This window comes from Pleurodeles waltl, chromosome 9 (assembly GCF_031143425.1).
Source record: "Pleurodeles waltl isolate 20211129_DDA chromosome 9, aPleWal1.hap1.20221129, whole genome shotgun sequence".
NCBI lineage: Eukaryota > Metazoa > Chordata > Amphibia > Caudata > Salamandridae > Pleurodeles > Pleurodeles waltl.
In genome coordinates this window covers 272,647,849-272,667,032 of record NC_090448.1, presented here as the reverse complement: position 1 = coordinate 272,667,032, position 19,184 = coordinate 272,647,849, and the positions used below count along the sequence as shown (strand labels likewise).

At 45.1% G+C, this 19,184-nt stretch overlaps 1 protein-coding gene across 2 annotated transcripts in view; it reads right to left on the bottom strand.

The window, feature by feature from the left end:
- The window catches only part of LOC138259160 (three prime repair exonuclease 2-like), a 35,795-nt gene extending 19,441 nt beyond the window's left edge, over nt 1-16,354 (bottom strand). The window contains exons 1-2 of one of the 2 annotated variants that reach the window (XR_011198652.1): nt 16,157-16,354; nt 7,246-8,313 (exon numbers count right to left, since the gene is read on the bottom strand). The gene's annotated coding sequence lies outside the window, so the exon portion shown is untranslated. Of the gene's footprint in view, nt 1-7,245; nt 8,314-16,156 lie in introns of those variants that run through there. The other variant, XM_069206691.1, reaches the window with a different exon arrangement.
- Nucleotides 16,355-19,184: the final 2,830 nt, after the last annotated feature.

Here is a 19,184-nt window from a genome sequence, read left to right as displayed (position 1 = left end):
AGGAAATTTGTGGCTCCTCTCAGATTCCAGAACTTTCTGCCACAGAAATGTGAGGAACATGTGTTTTTTTAGCCAAATTTTGAGGTTTGCAAAGGATTCTGGGTAACAGAACCTGGTCAGAGCCCCACAAGTCACCCCATCTTGGATTCCCCTGGGTCTCTAGTTTTCAGAAATGCACAGGTTTGGTAGGTTTCCCTAGGTGCCGGCTGAGCTGGAGGCCAAAATCTACAGGTAGGCCCTTTGCAAAAAACACCTCTGTTTTCTTTCAAAAAAATGGGATGTGTCCACTTTGCGTTTTGGGGCATTTCCTGTCGTGGGCGCTAGGCCTACCCACACAAGTGAGGTATCATTTTTATCGGGGGACTTGGGGGAACATAGATTAACAAAACAAGTGTTATTGCCCTTTGTCTTTCACTACATTTTTTCCTTCCAAATATATGAGAGTGTGTAAAAAAGACATCTATTTGAGAAATGCCCTGTAATTCACATGCTAGTATGGTCACCCCGGAATTCAGAGATGTGCAAATAACCACTGCTCCTCAACACCTTATCTTGTGCCCTTTTTGGAAATGCAAAGGTTTTCTTGATAGCTATTTTTTACTCTTTATATTTCAGCAAATGAATTGCTGTATACCCGGTATAGAATGAAAACGCACTGCAGGGTGCAGCTCATTTATTGGCTCTGGGTACCTAGGGTTCTTGATGAACCTACAAGCCCTATATATCCCCGCAACCAGAGGAGTCCAGCAGACATAACGGTATACTGCTTTCGATAATCTGACATTGCAGGGAAAAGTTACAGAGTAAAACGTAGAGAATAATTGATGTTTTTTTCACCTCAATTTATTGATGGGCCGTGTGTGGTGAATAGCTGCGAGAATAATCAGCACAGAGGCTATGATTTTCCCAGATGCAGTGGGAATTGCAAAGGCTAACCTGTGTACAAATGTTGTAATGACACCTGCCGGAACATGACACCTGAGACATTATCTCACTCAGCACACCAAGGTTGCCCTGTTGACTGTCTCATTACACATCTTCAGTGACAGGGTGGGACCATCCCCATGTAGGTTCTTAGGTCCACATCCACTTTACTCACATTAATCAACAAAGGATACTCAGTAGATACAGGAATAGCTGCCACTGACTCATGATGAGTCCTGGACCTAACTGTGACAATTTACACCCCTAAAAATATACAGGCTCAACACTGGACCACACACATGAACAAGACACCGATGTGCAATTGATCACTGGAAATATGTGGACACGTGCTGCCTCATCTGCTGGTCCACCACAGCCACTGGAGAGTTGTGGCTCAGTTATATGACCTCAACTGTGGCGTCATCATACATTTGTGGTTCACCTTTGGCTGTCTGGGCCAACTACATGGTACCCACTTCCTCAATGCATGTGTCTGACTCACTGTGGGATTCACCAACAAGTGCCTAGGAAGCTGTTACTAAAAATCTAGGACATAGGATGTTGAAAATGTGGACCATTGACATCAATAAGCGTCTGCCATCTATCTGGTGCATGCTTTGTCATATGTGGTGTCTACGTTACCCTAAATCTTGGATGTGCACATAATGGATGTTGCTACGTGTATGACTACCACATGTCCTCTCTCAGTTCCACAATGGCTTGCATCTAAGGTGTGGGCACATTGACTTCACATTCATACAAGCATATGTGCAATAATGCATCATGTGATGCACACACACACTTGGTCAACAAATACATTAGTTGCCACAGCACACACATTGAGCCATAGGCATTGAGGTATTGTACATATGTGCGTCACATTGCTATCCTCTCCTGATGCCAAACATGCCCAATTTGTGGAATACATATATGTAGGCCACACATATGGCCATCTAGTGCGTCAGCCAACCGTCAAAATACTGTGAAGGAAGTAGCAGGTCATGGTCCACTGCAGTATGATGTCTCACATGTGAACATACACCATCAACACCATAGTGGGTGCCATCAGCCTATCTCTGATGTGTCCCAAATGTTACATAACATAAAAATTGAAAAAATGCCCAAAACCAGTTCATGCACTGAAATGTTGACATTGCTAGCGTTATGCGTCATTTTTTTCCCACCAATACAGAGTTTGCCTCATCTTTTTTGACACACAGGAGTGAAAATTAGGCCGCATCCAAATAATTGTACAGACTATTTACTATTATTTGGATGCAGGCTAATTTTCACTCCGATGCGTTGAAAATTATGACGCACAAACTGTATGTGTGAAAAAATATGACGCATAACGCGAAAAACGATGGACATTTTATTCAGGAAGTGATGTAATAGGATATCCTGTTTACAGATCATGTACAGTGGGTGTACTTTCACTTTGCAGTCTGTGAATCTTCTAGACTGTGTGGCTGTGTTGAGGGTGGTGTTCAGTGATTTTGTGCTTTTGTGTCCAGTGTGCTGCCTCAATTGTCAATTTGTGAAATAAATATTGTTGGTGTATAGTGTCCTACTGTGTTTTGTGTACATTTGTCCAGTTTTCTAGTGTTTTTGTTGTTTGTGGGAGTCTGTTGTGGGTAGTGCTAGTTTGGGGATAGTTGGGTTCTTTTAGTGGTTAAGTTTACTTTTTTTCTGTCTTTGTACCCATACTTTCCCCCTTTTCCCCTTTCTATTTCTTTAACCCCTATTCCCCTTCTCATTTGCACAATGTCTGGTAGGCCACGTCTTGGCAGGATGGGTGAAGAGGAGTTGGGGGGCTTCATATGGCTTGTGTGCCATTTCTTGCCACTGATGATCGAGGCAGGGGGCAGGGTGATACAGGGGTATCGCACTGAGGCGCGCAGAATCCGGTGGGGAAAGGTGCTGCATCACCTGCAGCGTGTATATGCCAGCCAGAGGACTGACCACCAGCTTAAGCACCGGTGGGCTGACCTCATCACCAGGAGCAGGATCTTCTGGACCACCTGGGAATCGTGATTGGTGGCACTGTTGGTGAGTATTAATCATGTAAATGTGCATGATTAAATGCTCTGTAGTGACATCAGATGATTTGTACAACATCTGCCAGCTAACCTGCTGACTGTGTGTAATGCTGGGGAAACATACAGGGTAATTGATGCACTATGGGAAGGATCACAATTGGTAGCTGTCAGGTAGCACGTGCTCTGCAAACTTACAGGATACTTTTCCGTTGTAGTAAATTGGTGCTGCCTTTGTGTCAGACAACCAAACAAAATAGGAGCCAATCATGTCTATACAGGCCACATTTGCCAGAGAAGTAAAGATGTACTAAAATATTGGCTAACTTTGTTGACACAATTGCTAGACTGACTTTAGAATCACTACATGATGCAGAAAATGAGTGCTGGCTTCACGTCAATTGATGATAGCAAAGTGGCCCAGACATATGTCTCATGTGAGTCTGGTGAATGTGGAAGGAAAGCGTTCACGGAAGTTCTATGAATGTTAGGGATTATTGTGGTCCTCCATCTTTTTGGATACATGTCAGATCTGGATTTGAAAAGATCGTGAAAAGGTGTAAGGTGCCCTCAGCTAACATCTTAGACTGGTATTTGGAGTGAGTTGTGCCACATTCCAATTAGGGATGGCAGTCCAAAGATATGCACATGGCTTCACATCTCCATGGTTGGTGCAAATCACCATTGCAGGGCCACATCAAATGAAGAAACTGTAACAACAGGAGGGCTTACAAAAGTCCCTGCCCCTCTGTACATTGTACCTATGTGTATGCACTGTGTCATGGCCACATAGGCTTTTTGACTGGTAATGCAGTCCTCAAGTAACCAGGCTTTGGATGTCTCTCTTGGATGCACATGATGAGACAATTACACTCCATATTTTTTTCTGGTCACTAATGACAGGGCATGTTTGCCACCACATGATAGTTAGGGCCACTGCATGTGTCAGATATGTGTGTAACTGTCACAGGAGACCCATGCTATGTACATGTTGGCCATGATATATCAGATGCAGTATCATCATGTCAGAATGGCTGTCATTTCCTTATTCAGCCTACACGTTGTATATGTCTTTGAAATTGTTGGTCAGTGCACAGATTTTGAGCACATTTCCTCCTTCCATGCCTTACAGGTGGACCAGCACCCTACACTGTGGGAGAGGTAGCTACATTTGAGGACCCGACCACTCCAGTAAGTGTTGATATGTCTGTTATGTGTTGTGTTTGCTGGTTATGTGTGATGGACTCCTGTGTGTTGAACGCATAGCAAGGTGTGATGCGTTGGCCAATCATTTGTCTTGTTCCATGAGTGGGATTTCAGTTTCTCAAATGTTTTGAGTTGCCCAATGCGTATCCTATTGTATTATCTAGGGATTGTAGGTCATTCCTGTAGGCCCCACAGTGAGTACTGGGGTGAGTCATGTGGATGACACTTGTACCAACAAGAGTCGCACTGGAAGTCAGCTCAGATTTAGTCAGCCTGTCAGACCCACATTCTCCCAGATTGGTATCGCAAATTGCTTTCCAAAAGACTTCTGCTTCCCTATTTACCAAGGTACTTATTAAACTGTACGTAGAACTTCCTAGCAGCATGTACTTCCACATGTAGTGCTACATGTATTTGGAACTTGAGTGCAATGGCCTAGGTGTGCATGCTAATCATGATCATGGGTGTTCTTGCAACTCTGTGTCTGGTGTAAGTCATGCCTTACTGGAAGTATATGTTGTGTACCAAGCTCTGCATTTACTGACATGTGTGGCGCTATGATTGGTTAAGGGTTTGCAGACTGCTTATTGTTGATAGAATTTACCTGTGGTGTGTGTGTAGAGCCTAACACGTGTGGAGTTTTCTATACACTCCTCGGTGTCCATGTTGTTTGGAATTGTTCGTTGTTTCTCCACCCCCACCCCCCCCCTCAAACACAGGCATGGGTTTTTGAATAGGGTACCTAGGTCTGATGCTACCAGTATGTTACACATACATGTGAATAAGTGACTGTTTGGTCGGAACCTAGTATACACACTCAGGTGTGGCACATGGGTACTATACTGGCAAGTCCTGTTACAACTTGCAGACCATGTGGCTTTAGTTTTGCATTCCGTAAACTGACATTTGTAGCCCAGGTATTGGCGGAGAATATGCAGCATGATTGTTAGCTGATAACTGGCAGAACTCAGATGGCAAGTCAATGCCAGTTGTTACCCATCTTGTAGGTTTTGGATGTGCTATGTGTGATGTGACCTTTGTAGGCTGACTGCCATGTACTTACTCAGGGACATTCAATGATCTGTATTGTGATATGAGCTGTTACAAGTACAGTAGATATATTGTCTGATTGACTTCTTGTTCCATTTCACACAATGCAGTTCCTAATGTAAATTATTTGCATTTGTATTCACAGCTGCAAACATGACTCCAGACCAGGTCTGTGAGTTCCAGCGGTGGGCCATGAGATACCAGCACATCCTGCTGGTAGAGTCGGGGTTCAGGAGGATGGCCCGTCGATACCATCATGAACGGGCCTCTGGGGCATGGAGGGCCTTCCGACAGGGTGGCCCTACTTTGCCCACCACAGCCACCACCAGCACAACCACCACTTCAAGCCAGGTGGCCCCACCCACAGCTGGGACTGTTGTTCCTACATCTGCCGTACTTCCAGGCCCCAGCATTGCAACAGGTGCAGGACAGCCCACTGGCCTTGGCTCCACGCGCGCACAGACCTCCTCCGCCGGTACCCAGACTGCCCCAGCTCCATCAGTTGACCCTGCAGCATTCCACGAAATGGAACGGAAGATGGACTGTGTCTTGTGGAAGTTAAGCAAACTGAGCCGGGATGTTCGCCACATTAACAGGTGTGTGAAGTCCATAAAGGGGACCCTCCGGAGGGCCAACCTCTAGACTGTTGTGACAATGGACATGATTTCCTCCCATCCCTCCTCTTTCCTTGTTCTCATACTTAGTGGGCTTAGGGGGCTTAGTGTTAGGTTAGTATAGTCTATTAGTGTTAGGGGGTCGGGGTCTTGATTCTTTATATTTTTAATTATTAAGTGTGTGGTTGGGGGGCTATGTTGGGGTTCTTGTGTGTTTAATAATAATTAAAAAAAAGAAATACAAAAAAATATATATTTGTTTAGGATAGTATGGTATGTGTTTAGGTTAGTATGGGCCTGATTACAACTTTGGAGGGTGTGTTAATCCGTCCCAAATGTGACGGATATACCACCAGCCATACTACGAGTTCCATAGGATATGATGGACTCGTAATACGGCTGGTGGTATATCCGTCACATTTGGGACGGATTAACACCTTCCTCCAAAGTTGTAATCAGGCCCTATGTGTTGTCCTCCATGTGTCCCGTCTCATAAGAAGCCTGGGGGGTTGATGGTTAGAACGTTTCGTTACATGTGATAAGTAAGTTTAGCTTAGGTTAGTTAGGGACAGTTGTGGGTAATGAGTAGTCAGGGTAGATTAGGGTAGGTAAGACTTTTCCCTCAGTTTCCTCTTCTGTGATTAGCATTTAATAAATATATAGTTAACCCTTCACAGTATGTGTTAAATGCTACTTGATCATGGCCTTGGAATTAGTGTACATGAATGTTGTGCTATTTCATTTGTGTCCTATGCTACAAACAAATCCCAACTGAGCTGTAAGATTGGCAGCTACCCCAGAGCTACCTTGCAAAGTTTCCACCATTCGTTGCAACCACCAATCACAGCTTATATGGATCCCAACCTGTTTCTGTCGATAAGTATGTTTTCTACGTCACAAACAGTGCTTCCAGACTTGGTATTGGGGGAACAGTTTTAGGTCTGACTTAAGGACACCCTTATAAGATGAGTTCTCGTAAGCACTCTTCTATTCTTGTCTTCATGACTCACATTGATCATTTGTAAAACAGTTCAGCATGATTAACTATTTGGATGTAAACTCAGACAGCTTCATTCATGCAGTTTTGTAGTGTTTGCTTAGACTTGTGTGCACTGTTATATGTGTTAGTATTGCATGATGACAACATTTTGCGGCCACTATTTGATGACTTAGATATCCCTTGAGGAAGCATTATTCTGTCCAACACAGCATGATGGTATATGTTTTCTCACTTCATCAGATATGTCCCTCAGGGAGGGCAGAGTATGATGCAATCATGGCCACTGTGCAGATTTATCTGACTACATAATATCAGGACAGTTGTATTGAGAAGCAACGTAATCTGACAGTAGGCACATTTCAGCAATCGACTGCACAGTTGATATGTCACATTACCCAGAGACAGATTTGTTGTGCAAGTGCTATTTATTGAAAAGTGCTGTAGTGCTATATGTACATTGTCCATGATTGTGAGTCTATTATAGTGACATCTTACATTGTGATCCTACACAAGGGGTTAAGGAAATGCTTTTGACATGCTGGGGTGATGTTTCAGACAGTGCAGAGGGACAGGATTTGCCAATGAGTAAGAGAGAGACAATCACTGGGCAGGCTGACAAGATATACAGTGGTAAGCAGCACAGTCATTAAGTAGAGTTGTTGTAAGACTGCCATGTTACAAAGCGCAGGACCTTGGTAATAGTTGGCCATGTGGCAGGGACTAGTGCTTCTGGGTACTTTTCCGTGTGAATATGATCTGTTCCATGTCTTCTTCTACTAAGGTGAGTGTTGCCTCCTCTGTCCTTGTTGGTGGTGGTTGTGAAGGGGCAACACACACCTCAGTGTTAGAAGACGTGGAGTCAGACATCTCTGTCGCTGCTACCTGTGAAGGACCTAAAGGCAGTACTGTAGCAAGGAGGATCTGCTGATTCTTAAGAATAGCAGCCACATCACGATGGTAGGCGGCCAGGTCGGCCCTGAGGGGTTCAATGTTGCATTCGTGCACACGTTGACAGGATTGCTGTTGTAGGTGTTGGGTCAACTGTATTAGAGCTGTGCTGATTTCCTTCAGGCTTTTTTGCTGTTCCTGCAAGATAGATGTTAGCGCTTGCATAGCTGCTGCCTGATCTGCAGATGACATCACGCACGAGTGCACCCCCTCAAGGCTGGCTGCCATAGTTTGCATCCCTACCCGCACCTCCTTGGCCAGCTCTCGCTGTACTCAGACTACAGTTCGCTCAAAGCAGGTGCCTGTGTCGTCTGAGTCCTCAGCTGTATTGGAGCTGGCAGGTCTTACAATTGGGGTGGTGGGTGGATCCTCTCTGCGATGGCTGCTTGCTCTGTGCTTCTCCTTGTGACTGAAGGTGGGGTCTGGAGGGTTCCAAGGACCTCTTGGATGGTCTCCTGGGTAATGTTTGTCAGCTCGTCATCCATGTCATCAGGGTAATCTGGGACAGGCATATCCGCAGGAGATCCATCCTCCTCTGCAATGAAACGGGGTAAAATTAGTATGTATGTGTTGTGGCATTAGTGATGTGACATGCCTGCCTTGTGATGAATTCATATTGTGATCTTGTTTCGTGTTTATTGCTCCAGTCTTTCAGATGGGCAATCTCCCAGGCCTATGGCCCACCTGCATGTCACCTGTATAGTATTAAGTTATTGGACTTCTCTGCATCATCTCCTCTAGTATAGTTTTCGGCCAAATAGTGAATTGCCACCTTCTTGTCCTACTCAACCCTCCCCCTACTTCTATTCTAATGGCGAGGCCTTTCACTGGCTGTGGGTGTTCTGATGGCACTGGCAGCACACTTAACAATCTGGACCTGCCCCAGTCTCTGATCTTTCACATCCACTTAAATGTAGTTGACATGTAGCATATCCTGTAGTGTAGCCATTTTTTATGTAGCTTTCTGCGCGTTTGCTTAAAGTATTAGGCCTCTGTGCACTTTGCCCTAGATGCATTTTATTTAGCCTCGCACTGTTATTTTACAATAACCAGTTTCACAGTCTTGTATTATTTTCTTCTATCACACTGTTTAGCTTACTTCAGCACTGAGGTTCACAAACAATACATTCTTGCTCGCTCTGTGCTTCAGTCAAGGATACAGTCTGGTACATTGCCGATAGACGTGGTAGAAGTTTAGTCTTTAGGGTTCATAGAAAGTACACATTCTTACATAGGGACGTTTCTTAGAACACCGGCGTGTTATTTATAAAAACACTTCCTAGTCCTGGTACACGTTAGAAGGAGATTCCGACCAGGAACCCACAACTAGATGCTGACTGCCGTGTTGCAAATGCTGATCCCAATCACAGGCCTTTGCTCAGGTATGAGGGTCGATGTCCTCCCGGGGGAACCTGAAAGGCAGACTTAAAGCTCAACATGCTGTGCTCAAAATAGAACTTAGAAGACAGAACGTAATCTAGTTGCACTGTAATAGCGTTATTCTTATGTTTCATTTTCCTCGTTACTATTTCAATCCTATTGTGTTGTATGATTCTGGTTATTGCGGCTCACACCTTGTTATCTAAAATGCAGTTGTTTTATTAAACCAATCTTTAAAACTTAAACTGCCTTTGTCATTTATATATGAGACCACACTTTGTATGAGAGAACTGGTTGGGACCTGAGTGACCACGACTTCCCTGGGAAGCACTAAGATGTCATGCGCTCGGCTGCCCAATTGTCTCTTCCCTTTGGGAGAGATAAGGCACTGCTAGTTAGCCGGAGTTCAACCCGGATTTGGGGTGACAAGGGTCCTTCGCCGTGGGTTAGACTTAGTCCCCCACACTTTGAACGATCTTGCCGCCCAAAAATCCAGTAGTCTCATTAGGATAATGAGAGCCTATGCGACAATCCTATGCATAGCAATGTTATGGCACAATATGGATGTTGGCATTGGTAATGTGCACAGCTGATGTTGGGAATGTGTGGTACATTGGATTGCCCTGATAATCGTATCAGTGTCCTATTTCCTCCTCTGACTGTGCAGGTGTACTTCAGTGACCAGTTACACGTGTCCTCCCCCTCAATGCTGTTGTCTGAGCAGTATGACATTTGGGATGTTACATTGTGACCCAGGAACAGGATGGACCCTGACATATGCAGCAAGGGTGTGTCCTTAGTGCTGTGTAGCTCCTATTGTTCTTGACATTGGCTGATGTTTGCAACAACTATGGGCATTGACATTTGACAGTACTGGGGCCTTTGTCTTTTTTCAGGGGATTGTTGAAGTTGTCATCCTCAACCCTCTAATTTAGGTGTGTATGATCCACGGGGAGGTTACTGCCATTGGCTACTAGAGCTGCACACAGAGCGGAGGTGGTAGTGGCAACTGTTCTCGCAGTTACATTCCAGTTGTCAGTATGGCTAGAGGTTGTTAATAGGGCCCTAGTTAATGTAGGGGGTATGGTGGCTGACGTGCGCCGGGAGGTCAGTTTGATGTTGTGGGCTTCCCTCCTGGCGTGGCTTTCCCTTTGCCCCATCGTTGGCATGGCAGCATGCCCCCATGGGACTGTTATTGGTGTAGTGTAATGGTGTGCCCCAGCTTCTGTCTGTGCAGGCCATGCCCCCATGCCATCCCCCTTTACCCATACCACTCCATGTATATGATGACTTCCATGCATTTTGTGGTCAGTATCCCCACCGGTTGTAGTTGACATTAGTGCATTTTTAATTCCCCATGCGACTTACCCTGCATGTGTGTTGCCTCCTGGTAGTCTGCGCTGTCCTGTCCTTGAATCCCTGTGACGATCTCCTCAGGGATGACGGCTGCGACCATCTCCTCCATGTGGTTCAGGGCCTCCTGGTGTGCTGGGCTTCCATCTCCAGTCTGCAGTGCTGCCTTCCTGTTCCTGGCCATCTTTTCCTTGGTCCTGCGCTTGCAGTCATGCCAGCGTTTCTTGCACTCAATGACTGTTCTGCGTACATCTGCCACACTGTTGATCTTGTCGACAATTTGTTGCCATATAGCCTCTCTCGTACTGATTGGCAATTTTGAGGTGACAAACAGTTGGTGCTGGTGTTCCGTCACCTCTTTAACCAGAATATCCTATTCCTCTGCACTGAAGCAACACTTTCTTTCTTTCTTTTCTTCTTAAAAGTGTCCTGGTTCTTGTGTGAGTCCTCCTGGCTGGTTCCTGGTCTGTTGTCATGTTCCTGGGGTCTGTAGAGGCATCTGGGATCCATTTTGGCTCTCCTCTGCTGAAATGGCAGTGTTCGCTAGGTTTTTTGACGCTATTGCGTTAAAAAATGCGGCATATCCGTTTGCGGGGTCGTAAATCGACCCACAGTCATTTCCGCCGCGTTAACGTCGTTTTGCTTTACGACTTGACGCTGCAGTGTGCGTCAAAATAAATGACTCACACCTGTGGTTTGCGCCGCCGTGCGTCAAAGTATAAATTTGACGCCCACACAGCACACCAAAATGGCGTTAGCCGGCGGTATTATTTTTGACGCAAAACTGCGCCGGCGCAGTTTTGCGTCAAAAAGTATGAATATGGCCCAATGTATACGGCAGGACACTGTATATCATACAATCAGAGGAGGCTTTAACCCAGAGGTCTTCAAACTTTTTGATGCAAGGACCCCCTCTCAAAAATATTTAGGTGTAAGGACCTCCTCCTGACAATTTCTAGAACATGCGGTACTCCTCATCATTGACAATCAAAAACATCCCAAAATCCCACATCAAATCATTTTTGCGGTGAGGAAATAATATTAAACAGTGTTTAGTAAACCAAAGGTCAGTGAGTGTGGAGGCGTGGTCAAAGGTGTAGCTAAAAACAAAGGTCATAACTTATGAGGAATTGGCATAGGGCACAGCCGGAAGTTCTCTTGCTACACTGCTCTACGTCAATATAAAAGGGCAGGAAAGGGCTGTACTTATGAAATACAGTGCACTTCTGTCCTTTTTCCCTGCGCTAGCGCACAAATTGCTGCCTATCGCCACAATAGGTAGGATTGTTTTTTGCAGGAAGTGGCACCTCCCTGCACAAAAACAATCTTGGAAGGCATTTTCCTCTCTATATGTGCTGCAGAATGCAACAAGCATGGAAAGAGGAGAAATGAAAACATTTCTCGTCATTACGCCTGCTCTGGTGAGGCATAAGGTTTTGTCACTACTCCATTTTACAAGATTTTGTAAATCTAGTGTGGCATCAAAATCCATTGGTGTTGCACAACACCCATAGAATGCCTCCTTGACGCAGAGTAAGGCAACGGGGCAGCTTGCACTGCTTATTCCTTACTCCATATGTATGAGGCCATGCTAAGCCATGCAGGTGGCTTTGCGTCGCCTCATAGGTATGATCGAGAGGCTTGTGGCATCGGAGCATCAAAGAAAATGATGCTCCGCAGGCGCAAGCCCCTCATAAATAAGCTAAAAAATATCCTGTACGTTTTTTAGGTCTTTCTCTGTCAGGTAGCTACATATAAAATAACAGTCAACTTAAATGAAAAAGTAAATAAACCAAAATAGTTACTCATTGGGAAATGCACTGAAGTGCATTATGAAACCTCTATTATTTAATGCACCGCAGAGGTCTGTGTATAACCAAAGAGCAACAGAATTAAATCTTGGTTGGTGCAGCGGAGAATAGTGACTTGTATATTGTTAGTGCCACGAGGTCACAGCCTATAACAGAAAGTACTGTGAATATGTAAGGCATTATTTTAGATTTGCATTACATACAGTATAAGATAGGCCGCTACAAAAAGGTTTAAGATAAAACAGTGCTTTCAAAATGTAGATTTAAATAATACCAGAGCATATGCAATAAACATTTTTTAAATAGCTGTCCCTTCAACACCTCCAGATGAAGTAAGCACTATGTAAATAGGATTACAATTAAAAGCACACACTTCACTGCGCAGTTGTTAACTCTTTGCACTACCACTAAAAAATAAAAAATGTTTGTCATCACAAAGCTTCAAGACATTAGGTCAATTAAAGCCAGAACCAGCTCCCAAGCATCCTTTACAGTTGCAGATCAACTCGTAGTGCACATTTGCATTTCATTCAGGAAGCAGGCGCCTGGCACAAAGGCGTCTTTAGCTCTCTGTGTGGCTTCGTTTCACAGCACAGTTGGCGCCCTGAAGGAAAATTCACGATCAGCCGAAGTGAGGGGGAAATGCGCGACCCCCTGCCCAGGACTCCAACCCCCCCCCCGGGGGTCGCACCCTACAGATTGAAGACCTCTGCTGTAACCCCAATTTTTAGCTGTGATGTACAGAGCCAGTTTTATTACACGTGTTGGCTGTTTGCAGGAATGTAATAGAATATTGTGATATTTTCTTTTTGGACTTAATTCAGAATAACAATTCTAATTCTTGGGATTACAGTCTTGTCTAGGTTTGTGTGATATGCATATTGTGCTACCTACTATATTTGGTATCTTTCATAAAAGTTCTATGGCCACTACATCTTTTATTGGGGCGTTATTAACTATATCTGTAATCTTTTCAGTGGCAGATAACTGTAGTTTTGGCACGTTCTAAGCAAGCAAACTGGGAGTCAACTTGGTGATTTAAGATATCCTTCTCATGCCTACCAATTCCTGTAAGTCATCATGCCTCTAGTGCCATGAAGTGATACAATACTAAGAAGTGTCTTAGCATACATGTGATGACACATACCCACTCACTGTCAGAGGGAAGGCGGCCTCCACTTTCAAGGATCTATGACCAATTGATGTTCTATTAATACTAAATAGGCGTTCCATTATGCCTACCCCATAGAGAATGGCTAGCATGTGCAGGACCTCAAGACTGCCCCCCAAACCAATGAAGGATTTCAATAACCTGTGGTGGCTGAATAGCTAGACCAAAGGTGTTGGGTAGCAAGAAACCCGTGGACAACATAACTGTCCCATGGAGCTGGGTGACTATCCTATAGAGCCAAAGAGGCATTAAGGCTATCTTATAGAGGTGGCACAACTACCCCGTGGCACGGTATGATCAGTCACTGGAGGCATTGTCATCTACTGTGACAGTATGGATGGCCTGTGGCTAGCGGAGAAAGGTTGATCCGAAAAACCGCAGGTTAATGCCATGGCTTGAGAAGGTAAGGACTTAGGTGCTTATGCACTAAAATAGCCAACCTCAGGAGCCTGCATGATCAGTGCCTGCAACTTGCATCATTTGCCAATGGCGACTGCACTGACCGCCCCCAATCGTCTTAACTGCTAACCATTAGACAGAGAAAGAGGGCAGGTACGTGTTTGTGAGCTGCAGAAACTGTGTGACAACAAGGGGGAATGTATATCAGCATGCGGCTGTAAATGTCACATTGTGAGGTAGTCTGCGTGAGACACTATATGCATGATATTATCGGTGTGATTGATAGTGACTTTATCATATAACGTGAGGCTATGGATTATCTGGTGATGCCCTATGCGCTATATATATGTTGTAAGACAGGCCCAGATTTACTGTGATTTTACAAGGTAGGCATTACATGGGTGGAGCATGGGCGTTCCCACGCACCCACCCATGTATTCTGAGGCAAACCCAGATTTACAAAGATTTGTAAACCTGGGTTTGCCCCAAAATGGTGAACCTACCCAACAGAGGCACAAGGAGGAGAGATGTCTTTGTTTCTCCTTGTTACTTTCTCTTTCCATGTGTGCTGTATTCTACTGCTCACATAGAAAGAGGAATAGGACTCCAAGAATTGTTTTTGTGCAGGAAGGTCTTCCTTCCTGCGCAAAAACTATTGAGCCCGTAAAAGGCACCCTTGTACTATGGTGCGAGGGTGCCTGCGTAGGCAGCACACAGTGTGCCAGAGCAAGGAGAGACCAGAAGTGCACCATATCTTTGTAAATATGGAGCATTTTTGCCCTCTCTCAAACGCAGCGCAGCACGTTCCCTTTCTGCGCCAAGCTGCATGAAATAATGGTAAATGTGCCCTAGAGGAGCATATATTAACTATTTTGCACTGTTTGCATTGCAATAGTGACGCAAAATCTTTTTGTCCCAATTTACTTTCCAGCGCAAGGGGCATTCCATGGGTGCTGCGTGGGCATACCCATGCAACCACCCATGGTTTTTGAAGCATAACCGTATCTACTGAAAAAAAAAGTAGTCAGGGGTTTGCATAAAAAATAATGCCTTTTTTAAATAGGCCGTATCAGGGAGAAATGTTTTTATTCTCCTTTCTATTTCAACTTTGCATGTGTGCTGCACTGTACAGCACACATAAAATGTAAGAAAAGTTTTAAAGTTACAGTAAGCATAGGGGCAGATTTACAAGCCTTTAGCGCCTCCTTGCACCACATTAACGTAATTTTTTATTGTGAATGTGGTGTTAGGTAGTAATTTTTACTGCGCCGGATTTGCGAAGTTGCGCAATGCATGCATTGTGCTACTTTGCACCCCGTGCACCACATTATGCCTGCGTCAGGCATACTGTATCGGTGTTCCGGTGTTAGGAGGCATGCAAAAATGGCGCAGTGAAATGTACAAAATTTCACGGTGCCACTTTTGGCATCATTTTTAACGCCCTCTCAGTGCAGGCGTTAAAATTACGCACCCATATTAACCTGTAGGTCTCCATACACTTTGCTCCGCTAGCATCAACATTTTTGACGTTAGTGGTGCAAAGCGCCACAATAAAGTAAACAATTTTGTGTGCTCATGATTCGCCATATTATAAAATACGGCGCACCCATGGTGTTGTTAGGTGGGGCCGCGGCCATGCAAGAAAACTGACGCATCAGTGCCCTTTCAGAACAAAATCTGTATTAGACTCACACAGACACCTTTGCACACGGTGCTCGACACCCTGATTGTGCATCAAGCTTGAAAATGAAGAGGAGAGTGAAACATCGCTGTCGCTGTCCTGCACTCGCCTTCCCACACAAAGCAGCGCAGCACTTTTTGGCTGCAGCGATGCACTGCGTGACAATATAGTAAATAGACCCCTGAGTGTACAAGAGTGTATTATCGGCAGTATTTGTGATGCTGAAAGTATGTGGCCGAGACATTGCTAGTGTGCACTAAAATATCTCTGAGAGCAGTGCTTTTAATGGTAAGGCACTGTCCGGTACTGAGTACCTGTGCTTCTTTAATTTGGAAGTGAGAGTACCTGCACTTCTCAGCACTGCTTCAATGCATTTAATGGAAGAGTACCGCTCTGCTCAAGAGCAACAGGTACTCAGAAGAGTGAGCACCGGAACTTTGACATTTTAAAGCACCGTCTGAGAGAGAGTATTACAGCATGCGACTCAAAGATCGCACAATAAAATGTGAACCCTGTAAATATATTTAAACGTTTACAAAATACAGATATTTCATCATCACAACGCAGGCATTTGAGAACTTACGGGAGTATGCTCGCCTTCAGAAACGTGAAGCGTGACAGAGATCAACTTTACAAAGGTCGCCCGCCTGCTCCTACCATTTTTGCTGCATTTCATCTTTCATCGAAGCAAGCTAATAATACACGGTTTTCGATAAGTCATTCTTCAAGTAACGAAACCGAAACTAACGACAGCGTCACCGAAACTATCTCTCTGCATACTTCCTGGTTGAACTGACTATGAACAGAAAGAGAAGCCCAACCAACTTAAAAAATAGGACTGGTCCATCTAGCCTCGACAATCAAATAAAATAAAAAGCCGATGGTCTTACAAATATGATGAGAGATGCATTCTTTACCCCTGCATACTGGTCACGTTTTTTTTTTTTTTACGTGCAACTTTTCCTTTGCGAAATATGCATTTTGATGCTCCGCTCTATACAAATACCATATCCATATGTAAACAATTTCAAAAGACAATAGTGACCAACGTTTTCAATGTGAATTGATAGTGATATATTTAGCTCTAGTTTAGCGTATTTTAATAAGCATTTTAATGAAACAAGGAAACATGGGAAAAACACGTATCAAACAAAAACATGGCGCGGCTTACACTATACATATATCAAAACTTGCAGTAATTCTATGTAAGGACCGGAGGCTCAGATTATGCTTCTCTTTCCATGCTTTATTTTAACAGCAGCCAATGAAAATCATGGAAAGTAAAAAAACTACATGACCCAACATCAGTTATATCACGTGATAAACCATAGAGGAGGAAGCCTATAAAGTGTTGCATCACACCCAGCCACTCCTCTTTCTTTGCTGCTTCGCAGCCAGATAAGTGTGATTTATTTTTGCTTAACTGTATGTATATTTTAAAAGTGTTGGAGCGGGCTTTTCCCCTCCCCTTTAAGCGTCGCTCGGAACGCTTTAACATATAGTGGAGTGGGAGCAGGGAGCGTGGACTCGCGCTTTCAGCGCAGTCCTTTTTCATGCCGGTGAGGGTTTTCTTCCCTTTCTCCTTTTCCTTGCTTTTATGACCCGCGCTCAGCGTGAGCGCGTTTTATGGTCCGCGTCTTATTGTTCCCCCTGCTTCACCGCGTGTCCTTTCAGACGCGTGTGTGAAGCCTTTCCCCGAGCCGCCTGCGTTTCTGAGCCACTTATTTCTTCACGCTCGATCGGAGCGCTTCAGCTCTGTGCCATCGCCCCGTCTAATCTTTCACGCTCGGTCGGAGCGTTCAATTTGTGTGCTCTCGCGCTCGCTCGGAGCGCCTCTCTTATATATTTAGTTTTATCCCCCGAGGGGTCAGAATTAAGCGCTCGCTCCGGAGCGCAGCCGAGATTTACTTTATTCCCCACAAGGGCGTTTTAAGAGGCGCTGCCTCGTGTGAAAGTAGCGTTCCTGCGCCAATAACATCCTCTGTTGGGGATTTTTTGTTAGAGGTTCTGCCTCGTAAAAACAAAGCGTTTTCAACCCTCTTAAGACCCTCTTTGAAATTCTTCCACCGGCTTAGCTCCCATCTACGCCCCAGTGCTTGGACACTGGGGTTGAAACAATTTTGATTCAGGCTGGGCCTGGCCTAAGGGTTTTAACCCCTTCAGGGCAGCTCCCTCCACATCTTAAAGACTCTTAATTTTGTGATTCCTGCCCTGATTTATTATTTATTATTTTATTTATTATACTGCTTCCCTGGAGCTCATCTCTGCTGTAACTCAGTATGGCTGGCTATGATGACCCAGCCGAAGAATTGTACTATATGGATGACACTGCTGGCTCGTTTGACCAGGACCTAGTTTACGCTCTTGACGCAGGTGTGCGTCACTCAGTTAATCAGGCCTTAGCTCAGGCCATTCAGCCCATCAAGCATCACCTTTTGGGCCTGGTCGATAAACAGGATTGGGCAGCGCCAGTGAGCGCATCTACCATGGAGGACCCTTCTTTTGTGGCAAACCAGCAGACCGAAAAGCAACTGTCTAACCCGCATGCTGCGGATTTCCAATCTCTTATAAGGAATATGGCAAGAGAGCATGATTACAATGCAGGTTCACATAAGAAGGGTGGGGATGCTCCACCCTCTTCGTCTTCTTCCTCTGAACCTTCCTCCGAACAAGAGGACACACCTCCTCGTAAACGCAAGAAGAAAGCTCATCACCAGGAGGTTCCCACCCCTAAGGTGTTGACTTTCGAACCAGAGGACATCGTGCACCCCAGATCTTCTCTGTGGCTACCGCCCCCTGAGGTGGCGGATTATGTAGAAGCCCATATTAGGCATGGGTTTGATAAAGATATTCGTTCTAGATTAAGGTCTGAGTGCCCCAGACCTGATTTTCCATCCAAGGTTACCGAGACTCCGGAGTTAGATCCTACCCTAGTAACTTTTCTCAAAAAATCCGCTAAGGATCCTAAGAAGGGTATTGATCGCGCATGGCGTGGCTGCCAAGATAAACTCTTAGACATTTCTGGTCCTCTAACCAAGATCCTCGAATTAGCCTTTCAAGCCAAGGAATCGGGTGATCCTATTAACCCAGATATTCTGGTAGGCTGGGCTCGGAGAGCTCTGTGTTTCTGTTTCTTGGGCAATGCTAATTGCGCCATTTCGTCTGAGCGACGCAGATCGGTTTTGATGAAATTGGATCCCAAACTAGCAGACCTCGCTGCATCAGAATCAGGCCCCGTGGCCCAGGGTTTACTTTTTGGCTCACCTTTCATGAAGGAACTGTCTAAGTTCGTATCCACCTACGCCAGTCTGGACAAGGCACAAGGATCCATCCGGAGAGTGCTATGTCCACTTTTTCGAGGGGCCGGACGCTACAGAGGGCGTGCCTTCGGCCGTTTCAGTCAACAAGGCCCCCATCGTGGATCCTTCCAACAAGGGAGAGGGGGTTATCAGGGATACGATTCCTCGTCATCTACCTTCTACCCGTCAAGACCTAGGTACGGTCGAGGCAGATTCCGCAGAGGGAGATCCAAAGGTCAACAATCTTTCTCCCAAGAGTCGGGAGCCACAGGTGAGCTTGGTCTTGAATTCAGAAGTGATTTTGGGGGGCAG